The 12396-nt window shown below is 44.0% G+C and overlaps 1 protein-coding gene across 1 annotated transcript in view; it reads right to left on the bottom strand.

Moving 5' to 3' along the window:
* Positions 1–9785, bottom strand: part of ANXA11 (annexin A11) — a 33956-nt gene extending 24171 nt beyond the window's left edge. The window contains exon 1 of the mRNA XM_035138660.2: positions 9630–9785. The gene's annotated coding sequence lies outside the window, so the exon portion shown is untranslated. The remainder of the gene's footprint in view (positions 1–9629) is intronic.
* Between the last annotated feature and the right edge of the window lie 2611 nt (positions 9786–12396).

The following is a 12396-nucleotide window of genomic DNA, read 5'->3' on the forward strand; positions in this document are numbered from 1 at the left end:
AGCTTTCCTCCTTTTCCACACGGTTTCAAACAAGGCAAGCCCCTGCAGCCAGCCAGCCAGCCAACTCTGCATTTAGCTGTCAGCTCAGAAATATTCAGGCCCACCCAAAGGGGGAAATTATATTTAGGAGTTGCAGAGCCAGGCAAGCAACTTTGGATAGGAGCCACCCACATTGCCAGCTAAACAAGGAAGAAACCCAACATGTGGGATCACCCTGTCGAAAGCTATCCATAGCACAGCCTAATGTAATATTTTGACTTTGCAGCTGTAAATGTGGGCCTAGGTCACAAAAGTGAAGTTCAAATTGAAAGAATGTGACAGGCGACATAAAACTGAAGTGCTTTTGCTTAGTTTCTGAATGAAGCTGAACCTGCCTCTTTCATGTTCTCCATTTGAAAACAATGGGTTTTCTCAGGCAGCCAGAGGCTCACACACCACAACTTTTCTAATCCATCATATCCTGTTCTTGAGCTACAAATTTTAGCGCCCAATAATGATGCACACGAAGATGGCCACACATTAAAAGTAGAGCTATTTTTCTAGTGGAAAAGAGGTGCTGGAACTCGCCGTGAACGCCTCTTGTCCTCTTATCATGGCAATGGTGCTCACCTGAAAGGTGTCAGAACTGAGTTCCGAAGAGTCCTGGCTGAAAAAAAGCCCTGCCTTTCAGCTTGAGAAAGATCCAACTGTATCACACAGAAACCTTAAAAGCCACATGAGATGCCTTTGTAACATATTATATATTAGTTTGTGAACTCTTGACTAATCTAAGGAAGCACTGTCTCCTGCAGCCTCGAACTCTGCTTTATGACATGCCTGGTATGAGTGATAAGGCAACAATTCTTTTTATCAGCATTTCCTTTAGGTGCATTTGACCTTTCCAAGATGCAACTATTTAAACGGACCCAGTCCAGCTAATACAGAGAGGTTTTCATATGTGAGACACTTGCGCTGTTCCTGCAAGTTGCTGTCAATCATGGACAAAAGAAAACGGGTGAAACATTTGTAAATGAACACTCCTGTTTATGTGGCTTTTACAAACTGACTGAATCAAGAAATGGGTTGGAGTTCCATGTGTACCGTTTCAATGGTTTAAGAACTCTCTATCAGATTGAAACCTCATAGCTATCACCAGAAAGTTGTTGCTAGATTGCAAATGATATTCTGAAGTGTTGCCCATGAATTACTAATCTAGAAGTTGCAGGGCGCTTTTTGGGTTTTTTAAAAAATTAAAGTGTTGTACATTTTAGCATTTCTATCACTGGAATAGAACACCACCTGCACTTCTACTCTCAATTCACAGGTACCCCAGGTGAAACCTTGTCTGATCAGATACTTCTCAATGTTCAGTGGCGTTTGGAAATTTTACGGTAATCCATTTCCATCTCACCAATTCATTTTCCTGCGCTGAAAGATGAGAGATGTCGACAAAAATATCACCAAGGGAGCCACATCCCTACAGCTATTCCACTGTATATATAACCAAACCCAAAGTGTGCCATAATTTGGCTGAACTTGAAGTACTTTGATCAACTGAAGAGAACATGGAGACTTGCATGCTGTGGGGAACTGAAATGTTCTGAGGCATCTTAATTATCCAGAGGAAACCAGTCTTTTGAAACTCTGGGGAAAACCCAAGGAGTCTTCCTCAAAGTAAAACTTCCTCACAACTACAGAAGGATGCTATGGGCCTCACTAATAAGTATTACCACACCAAATTATATTCAATTATATAAACAGTAACAAAGAATTACCCGGAACCATTTGCCACTGCATATTCCTATTGGATTTAATAGTGACCAGGGTACCAACGGCAAGATGATCATCCCCCAAAAGCTTTTTAAACCATACCTTTCCCAATGAAATATCTAAAGTTTACAAGGCAGACCCTCCCACAGTATTCAAGAGCAAGGCAGATTATATTATGTTTGCTGTTCTTTTGAAAGTATTCTGCGCTCCTGCTGCCACACTCCATCATAAGACTCTTACTAGATCCAGCTGTGGGTGGCTTGAACAGTAGCCAATAAAGTAAAATAAAACCCTGTTCCTCATCCCATTCCCCTGCATTATTTTATACCATCTAGTCATCTAGTGGTGCTTAGCTCAAAAGCTTGCATAATAATGAATCAAAATAAAAAAATTCCTTCCAGTAGCACCTTAGAGACCAACTAAGTTTGTCATTGGTATGAGCTTTCGTGTGCATGCACACTTTTTCAGATACTGAAGAAGTGTGCATGCACACGAAAGCTCATACCAATGACAAACTTAGTTGGTCTCTAAGGTGCTACTGGAAGGAATTTTTTTATTTTGTTTCGACTTTGGCAGACCAACATGGCTACCTACCTGTAACTATAATAATGAATGATGTGGCTTAACTGGTTGCTTTAATGCAGGTACTGGCCCAATATGATTTTTTTCATGTGAGTCAACATAACTACTTTTACCTGTTTTTAAAAAAGTATTGCAGCAGTTAGCATGCTGGGTTTTTTTTTAAGGCACCAGATTAATTTTTCATTACTTTAGCAGTTTCATTTTTTAACAAATAAATAATAAAAGAGAATACTTCTCCCCAAAAGGAAAGTAGGTCAGGAGTAGGAGTTATAAATTTACATCAGAAAACAATTAAAGAGTGAATCACAGGACTCTGGCAAATACACGGCTGAATGAACTTCTTTAAATTGGACAGGCAAGGCATATTTATATACCCCAAAGAAGCACAAAGTTTCTCAATTTATATGTGAGAACTCTCTTGCTGAAGGATAAATAAAGTCTTTCCCTCAAAGCCTGCAGTGTAAATAGAGGCCTACAGTTTTTACAACCTTGGTTTTTTGGTTTTTATTTTTTTACCTAGCAGCATTAATAAAGCCACTGTTTCTATACTGCAGAGTTCTCGTTTAGTTTTTGTACAGATAACTGTAGGATTTCATGCCATGTCCACCAATATAAAGATACTTTGGGGTCAGGGGATGGAGTGGTGCTCCATGGAACCAGTAGGGCAGAAGCCAAGGGAGACAAGAAATGGATAGAGCCAGAGTCAGCTCTGGATCTGATGAAAGTACAACAGCAGGCAGGTGAAGGCTGGCTGAGGGCAGGATGAGACTTTTTCAATATGTAGGATGCAGAACTTAAGAAATTAGTTACCGCAAGAAGCTGTGATGGCTACCACGTTACACAGCTCTCAAAGGAGCTTAACCTGCTGGATCAGGTCAATGCCCATCTAGCAGTGGCATAGCATGGGTAGCCAGCGCCCGGGGCCGTGCAGAGGGGCAGGGGTGGGTGGGAAGGAGGGAAACGGATGGAGTACGTATGTGCATTCAACTGCCTAACAGCGTCCGTGTCACCAAGGAGATTGCAGCCACAGAGATAAGAGTCATTCCATTGTCTGGTTCGCCTGGAGAAGCCGTTTTCAATGGAGCCCAGCGATAGAAGCATGCAGCAGTATTGAGGAAGCACCGGGTGCTGAACTTTTGCACCTGGGGCAACCGCCCCTGCTCCTTGTTCATGGCCATCACTGCCTTCTGTGAGAGCAAAGCCTGCATTTTAACGCAGGCAAAGTCACGGAGGATAAGGGTGTCAATGGCAACTAGTCATGGTGGCTCCCTATATGATGCAGCACAGACTGCTCCGAGCCCCAGCCATGCTAGTTTCAAGGATACTCCATACCATTCCCAGCTTCCCACTTGTTTTCCTTTTCCTCTCTATCAGTCAGCATTATGCAGTCAATGAGAATTAATCTGTTTCAGGTCGCCGTCCCCCCCCCCATTTTTTTGCTCAAGGTTTTTAAAATACTACCGTAAATATTGGGGTTCCCAGTGCTATTCTTATAAAAAAGAGAGGTGCTGGAGCACACCATGAACGCCTTCCTCGTTCTCTAAGAATGGCAATGGCGCCCACCTGAGAGGTGTCGGCACTAAGTTACGGTGATTTCCGGCTAAAAAAGCCCAGGGAGGAGGGGTTTCTTAATTCTGCTGCCTTCCCCATTTGAGTTCCATCTAAGGACTGACACTCAGGGAACTAAGCTTACTTTTTAAGATATAGAATATATTATGATACAGCTAAAAAGGCAAGCTTCTATTACTACTTTCCTTTTAAAACCACACTGGTACCTTAAGGCTAATCTTTTTATAGGCAAATGCTATATTTAGAGTAGCAGCTCTCTCTCAACTTGGTTTCGAAAGATTGGAATCGCACATGATCATGCATACCATGCTGCCAGATCACATGAATTCTCTATTGTACTTCCTTAGATTGCCACTGGGTTCAAATCAAGCAAACTATAAGCACAAGCAAAGTCTCAGTCACCAAACCATAGTTTGGCTGTTATGTACGAACCAAACCAGAGTGCCCCTCTAAAGCTTTCCAGAATTTTCTCTATAGGGGAAGGTTCCTCAGTAGATGAATCCATCCAAAAAGGTTTCCAGAAGGTATGAAATTTGAAAACCATTAATTTAAACTGTATCCCAGGAATGGCAAATCTATATTTTCAGGGTCTGCACTATAGTAACTTCACTTGGGAGCCAGAGTATATTTTGCCATACAAACTGACCTTTCTGCACAGATGGCAAGGACGTTGGTGCCATCCTAAGGGCTTCAAAACTCTACAGAATTAGATTTACAATCTAGATTTAAACTAAAGCGTTGGATTCGCTCTTTTGGGAACCATTTTCTTACAAGCCAAAAGCACAAGCAAACTTTCTGCCACATCTTGATTTTGTTAGAATTTCCAGGGACAATTATTTCAAAAACTTGTTCCAGCCCAAGGATCACTAGTTGGCCAACTACACTGATCTTCAACACTTGAAGCCTTTCCCCATTACTTTAACAAACCTCTTCCATACCTCCCACGTCCTCCTTCAAATCCTATCCACTGTATTTACATCCTTCTTGAACTGGGGTGCTAAGAAAGTTCATGAGAAGAGTTCCCATCAGCAGTGGAGTTCCTGGCCAGTTCCTGCAGTGCTTGTCCCATTTTAAGAAGCTGCACTGTGCTGGCTGGGCTTCATGGGAGATGTGATCCCCCCAAAAAATGCAGGGCACCCAGTGGGGGAAGGTTGCCACACACTGTGCTGGGCTGTTATGGTTTCCATGACAGCCAGCAATTATGTCACAAGTCAATTATTCTAGAACAGGGGTGGCCAACTCCCAAGAGACTGTGATCTACTCACAGTTAAAAACTGGCAGTGATCTACCACAGTTGTTCAGCTTCTTTGGGGGGAGCCAATGATCTACCAGTGATCTACCACAGACGTCCAGTGATCTACCGGTAGATCACGATCTACCTGTTGGACATGCCTGTTCTAGAAGGATACTGCACTTGATCTTAGGCAAAAGGCCGAGAAGTGAAAGAAGAAACTGCTACTGAGCAATTAAAGCTGTAATGCACAAAGAAACATATGGGAGTTAATGAGGAAGAAAGGGCAATGAAACCAAGCAGCCCTTGGTTAATGAGTCCTTGGTTCCCACATCCCTTTTCCTCAAGTTCGGAGGTCTACAACAATAAAACCTGTCCAGTGTGCTGGAGTTCACAATCAAAAAATTCTCTGCCTGATCATTGATTTGATGTACAGAATTTAATGCATTTACCCTAGGTGCAACTCAAGAGGTTTTCTTGTACAGGTCCCACAGAAATGAAGAGGAGTTGCACGAACACAGTCATTTCAATGGGCTGTTTGTAGTTCAAACTCCTGCTAGACTGTAGCCAGTGTTTATTCATTTGTGTGTATGTGGATTTTGGGTCCATAAAAATCCCCAAACAACCTTGGGCCGCTCCTTCTCTCTCACAACCACCCTATGAGGCAGGGTAGGCTCAGGATAATACAGGATAGCTGCCCACCACCACTGCATGAAACCCTCCCCTCCAAAAAAAATTCATTCTCTGGCCTGTTTTACTAGAGCAGAGTTACAGTATGTTTCTGCATATATTTTTATATGCAACATAGTGGTCATAATTAATACAACCTACTGGATATTCAATACTACAAAATGTACATTTCTATTTTTAGTTTGGTCTCGTTACCACCCTGTTCCGCATTTGCATTCCCCTGCCCAGTAGCTGAGGGATGGAAGCCAAGAGACTGGAATTTGTCCGAAACTGAGCAAGGGACTGACTTACAGCTCCAAGGCCCAAACTGAGGCCACGCCGATTCCTTTTTCCAGACATCCACATGCTGAAATCAAGGTCTAAACCGGACATGAAGGGGCCAGACGCACTTCCTGGCCTCTCTGCCCATTTCACGCATAACACCCAGGGGGAGAAGGTGGCAACTCTTACCACAAATGTTGCGTATGGGCGAAGGCAGCTGAACCCTGCCTCTCCCCTGGTACATTCCTCATTCTTAATCCCATTTTTAATCACTACTCCAGCTGGGATAGAAGCACCCGTAGCAACGGAGTATGGCGAGGTAAGGCAGGGTGGGGGGAACAGGGTTCAGTTGCCAACACACAAATTTCCCCACTTTATGCCCACTTGATCAGGGGAGACGTGCAATGAACACAAATGGTCACCCACTGCCACGGCAAGTTCACACCACAGCTCAAAAGGGTTGGGTGGCAGTACATAAAAAGTTAAAACGGTGCACGGGGGGGAAAGGATTTGATGTTATACCGGCTGGTTCTGCCAATTCTGTTGATCTGCGCAGGCTGAAATCTAAATGAGAATGAACGGTCATTGCAGATATTCACCCCATCATTCTAGACTTGAGAGATCTGCAAAGTGAGCCGGCATAATTATCCCCTACATTGCAGATGGGGAAGGGAAGAAATCGAAAGACCGTGGCTTGGAGCTATCATGTGTAATTTGAACCATGGAATTCCCGCATCTTACTCTCTGGGCAGAGCCACATATGATTTGGGCATAAGAACATTCCTAACTTATCCCCATTCCCGACCAGGAATTGGGGGTTGGGGTTGGGGTTGGGACTTGTGGGGCAGGGGGGTCAGCAGGCTGAAATGAGAGACTAATCCCTCTTGTACCTGTTGCCAGTTCTCCCCTACAAATGTTCTTTGAAGGCTGATCTCAACTGGCCTTGCTCTGGTTTAAGAGCCTACGAATAAACTGAAAGCTGCTTAGAGTCATTGGCAGGGAGGAGGGTTAAGCACCCCACCCCTATCCACTAGCATATTACAATAGCATTATAGGATATGATAGACCAGGAACATAAGCATTTCAGTCACTACAATAGCTTTCAGGTCTACCAACAAGACACACATCCCAAAATAATCCTGGGTGGAGCAGCAGCCATTGGATGTGCAGGAGGCAACCTAACACATCTTGAAGCAGCCCCTAAACCAGAATCCTCTGCAACAAACAACCAGAAACAGGATCCCAGAATCAGCAATGTTATTAGGAACAACTATAGAAGATAAAGAGACAGAACATTCTTTGTTGTCAGTTCAGACACAGGAAGTGAAAGAAAACAATACTGCCACATTTGGGGAACAAGGGCAAGTTTCGCAGACCACATATTCACACCTATGCATTTCTATTATTTATTATTATTAATTACTACTACTAAAACTATTTATTGCTCATACTTCATCCTAAGGTCTCAGGGCAGGTAACAATGACAACATAATATAGAATTCAGTTTTAAGCAACTTAAAATTACAGAAATAAGGTAGGCCTTAAAAATCTGCACCACACATGTCTATAAATTAGTGTAGTACCTAGTGTAGTGTAGTACCTATTTTTTACTTCATAAAAATATTATAGCACTTCAACTGTGCAAAGGATTTTACAATCCACAGAATGCAAGGTGTACAACTTCATGTAAAATTTAAAAAGATCTCTGAGACAACTCATGATTCCACACCCTGTATATATTATGCACAAATAAGCAAATTTTCATAGAGCTGCTTATCTAACATAATTTGGTCTGCCTCTGTTAATCATAGGGAAGATGCTATGTAGAGCACTGAATTCCTCCCCACATCCCAGGTTTGAGATTTCACCAGTCACTGCCCATCTGCTTGCAGGTATTTGTTCTCGAGGTCTTCGAGCTTAACCTTAAGCCCATTGGATGTACGTAGTCTGACAAGGGCAGGCCTACCCCTTTGTACAAGTGGTGTAGAGAAGCAATTCAAGTGTCATTCTAGGACTGCGGAGACTCAGATTCAAATCTCCATTCAGGCATAGAACTCGCAAGGAAGTTTTGAGCAAGTCATCATCTGCCTCACAGGGTTGTTGTTAAGATACAATGGAGGAAAGAGATGAACCATGTATGTTGCTTTGGAGGATGGAAGAAGTATAAATAACAGAATAAAATATATCTTCTGTCCTGCACTTGAGAGCTGCTGTGATGGGACAGGTTACAGGGGGCAAGTAATGCAGATGTTAATTACAGGATTACTGAGATCATGTACTTGAAGCACTTCAAAGGCCAGAAATAAACAACACAAATGCAGCTATTATAAAGGCCCAGTAGAAATTATTTACTTTCACAATGCCAAGGCACCTTACAAGGCAACAACACATAACATCAGAAAGAGAAGTCCCTGCCCCAAGGAGCTTCTAATTTAAAATTTCCCAGGTTTTTTTAAAAAAGGAAACAAGTAAAGGCAGAGGGAAGGAATGCTGTTAAAAAATCATTCAGAGAAGACATCAAGTATACATTTAAGGAATAATAATAATGGTGGGCTCTCCTTCCTTGGAGGTTTTTTTAGCAGAAGTTGGATGACAATACGCCTTGTCAGTCGAGATTCCTGCATTGCAGGGGGTTGGACTAGATGATCCTCATAGTCCCCCCCCCAGCTCCATGATTCTATTATTTTATGCTGTGAAGCAGGAAAGCTTACATGAGCAGAGTGTGCCATTTTAGGGAGTGAAGCTTAATTTTTGCCACTTTCTTCAGTTAGGGGTCTTGAAAATATGTCTGAGGAATTCAAATCTGCTGTTATTTTTGTGCTTGGACAACATTTAGCTTGGTTAGTCTAAGTCTGATGAAGAAGCAGGTGAACTGCTTTCAGAAACCAAGTAATTTTAATTCTACCTTCTGAAAACATCAGGTAACACTAAATAATAAATATTAATATATTACACAACTACAAGCACTTGGTCATCCCTTTAAACGATTTCTATGTGATTTTACCCACCAAACATCTTATCAAATCTTTTGAATTCCCAAGTCACGTTACAACTTTTGAGCGCCCTTCAAGTTTTGGAAGTTGTCAGTTGAAAAAGTCACCCCGCCCTGTTGCAGAGCAAGGCCCGCACCGAGCCAAGGCTGTTTGACCCAACCAGGAGCAGCAGCCCGAGGCTTCCTCGACCCAACCCAGCACCTCCGCCCTTGGCGGGCAGAGAAGGAAGACTGCAAGCCATGTTTGCGCTTGAGAAGGGAGGGCAGCAAGGAAGGAGCCCTTCCCCAAAACCCAGTTTAGGTCGGGGCGACCCAAGAGAGGAAGAGGGCACCAGCTTCCCCGAGATTCAGCCCCCCTTGAATTAAGAGGGGCCGCTTCACAACCTGCTAAAGGTGTGTGGCAGGGAGTCCCCCGCCTCGCTGGCTTCAGGCGGAGCAAGGCCCGCCTCGCCCGGGGCTCCGTTTCCAGCAGAGACGCGCCCGATGCCCGCCAGCGCCCGCAGCAGCCGGGCACGAAGGCGCAGCTGCGGCCTCCCGCTGGTGCAACCCTCTCACCTGGCAGGTAAGCCCCCAGGAAGGCTGTCAAGGAAGGTCCAGGGAACGCCCAAGCGCTGCGTGTCCTCCCGTTGCTTTCTCAGCCGTGTTCTGCTCGCTTGACTTTTCCGAGAAGGAAAAAAAATAACTGAAGAGCCCAGAAGAGGAGGAGGAGCTGAACTTTCTCCTTCTTCCGCCTCCTCCTGGGCCCTCCCACCTGGCAGCAGCTGCAGTAACAGTTTCGGGTTTCACGCTGCAAACATTTTCGGGTGGAACAAATGACAGGTCTGCTGAGTAACCACTCTGCCCATGAAAGAAATCTCTCATACACACGTGCACCTTCTCTTGCTAAAGCCCCGCCACGCCCGCGCTCGCTTCGGAATATTTAGCTCAGGCGGTTCTTAAGTCCGCTTCTGTTACCAACGGGTCTTTCCATATCAAGTGATCCATTTTTTAAAATCCTCGTGACATCGTTTTCTTAATATTTTGCACACTTATAGAATGACCAAAACTAAGTTTAAATATAACACTCAGCAATTTGGGAATTCCTTCGCCAGAACCAATTGTATGGATCTGTCCCAGAGAAGACACCCATTCACACCCCCACCAGGCAGTTAACTGGGAACTTTAAAAGTGTGCTGCACATTCCCGGGGGGGGGGGGGGGACACGACCAAGGCGTCTCCATTAGAGTCCTTCAGCACAATAACATCTCTTTCTAATTAACGATGCAACAGTGCTGAAATATAAACAGCACCTTCCTTAAACCAATTCTGTTCATAAAAAGACAAAAGGTACCAAAAGTAGTGACATCTATTATTAGCTCAGAGCAAGTACGTTGTGTTAATGTTCATGTGTCTCTGTGTCACAACAGAAGTTGTGTCATCCAGACGTTGGAGCTTATTTCCAAAGCAAATCACACTCCAAGGAAACTGGTACGACACACGCGCCCTTTCATTGGACTCACTTTTTTACATAGTTAAAAATAAATAAAAATCTTTTGTTTCTACAGTCATTACTTCAGTTATTACATAATATTATACCACACTATAACCATAGTTTTGAGTGGTTCTCACATTCAGTTAAAAAACAAAAAAAGTGTTCATACAAACACTGAAATAAATAAAGATAAAATCCACCATAAGACTCAAAAAACCAATATGACAAGGATTAAAAATATTGGTACACCATCTTAAATCCAAAGTCTTGCTAAAACGATAATTTTTTTTACTTACTTCCTAAAGGACCATAGATGAATTTGCCTTATTAACAGGTTCCAAACAGGGGTGCCTTTCCTCAGAAGGCTCTGCACCTTGTAACTGCCACCCACTATAATAGGGACCCAGGTGGCGCTGTGGGTTAAACCACTGAGCCTAGGGCTTGCTGATCAGAAGGTCAGCGGTTCGAATCCCTGTGACGGGGTGAGCTCCCGTTGCTTGGTCCCAGCTCCTGCCAACCTAGCAGTTCGAAAGCAAGTCAAAATGCAAGTAGATAAATAGGAACCGCTACAGCGGAAAGGTAAACGGCGTTTCCATGTGCTGCTCTGGTTCGCCAGAAGCGGCTTTGTCATGCTGGCCACATGACCTGGAAGCTATACGCCAGCTCCCTCGGCCAATAATGCGAGATGAGCGCGCAACCCCAGAGTCGGTCACGACTGGACCTAATGGTCAAGGGTCCTTTACCTTTACCTTATACTACTAATAGCATGCAAAGGGTTGTATGTGGAATATATGGGAGGAGATATTTATTTGGATCAGCAAAACCATGTAGGGGTTTAAAGGTCAAAAACAGCACTTCTGAGTCCAGAAACAAGCAGACAGACAGTGTGGTTCTTTTACGTGGTCTTAGCAGGCAGCACCTGTTAAAATTCTGGCTGCTGCATTATGAGTCAGGTGATGTTCAAATTGTCTTCAAAGGCAGTTCCAGCACATGGGGAAAGAAGGGCTTCTGCCAATTCTGCCATGGAGTAAAGTTCCCGAGCCCTGCTGGCAGAGACCCTTTGCCCACAAGTGGGTGAGTAAGTAAGTAAAACTTTATTTATTTGCGTGGCCTACAGGCCATTGCAACAAAGGATTCATATTACATAACCTGGTAAAAAGGAAAGAAAAAAGAAAAATGCTATATAAAACAATAAAATGTGCTGTCTCGGGATTCAGCATAACACAATTAAAATGGAACAGATGAGATCTTAATTATATGTTCACACAGGCGGCGCTATTGTCCTTCAGCTGGCGGCCCTCAGTCTCATGGCCCTCTCAGTAAATCTGGCTACCTTCTCTGTTGTCTGGGCAGTCTGGTCTGCCAGGAGGAAAAACAGTATATCCTCGGATGGGCGGCCCGAAATGGCGGATATCAGAGGTGTGATGATCTCATCCCTGAGGTCTTTATATAGGGGACAGGACAGGAGTACATGTGATACAGTCTCCACGCTGCCAACTCCGCAGGGACATAGTCGATTCTGGTATGGTGTTTTTGAGAATCGACCTTCAAGGACGGCGGAGGGTAGCATGTCCAGTCTGGCCAGTGTGAAGGCTCGTCTGTATTTTGGGATGGTTAGGTTGGACAGGTATGGTGACCGGAAGTCCATGTGGGAAGGTGGAAGACGGATATACCATGCACTAAATTTCTTAATAATGGCCATATTATTCTGTTGTTCAATGTTCTTCAGGCGCTGGTATATGAGGCTGTTTGCCTTGGATGGGCCCATTATGAGTAAATGCTGTGCGTGCAGGCCACATGAGAGGAGTTTTTGGTGCACAGCCTTTGCCCATGCGCCTTTGTGTACATCCC

The sequence above is a fragment of the Zootoca vivipara genome, chromosome 5 (assembly GCF_963506605.1).
Source record: "Zootoca vivipara chromosome 5, rZooViv1.1, whole genome shotgun sequence".
NCBI lineage: Eukaryota > Metazoa > Chordata > Lepidosauria > Squamata > Lacertidae > Zootoca > Zootoca vivipara.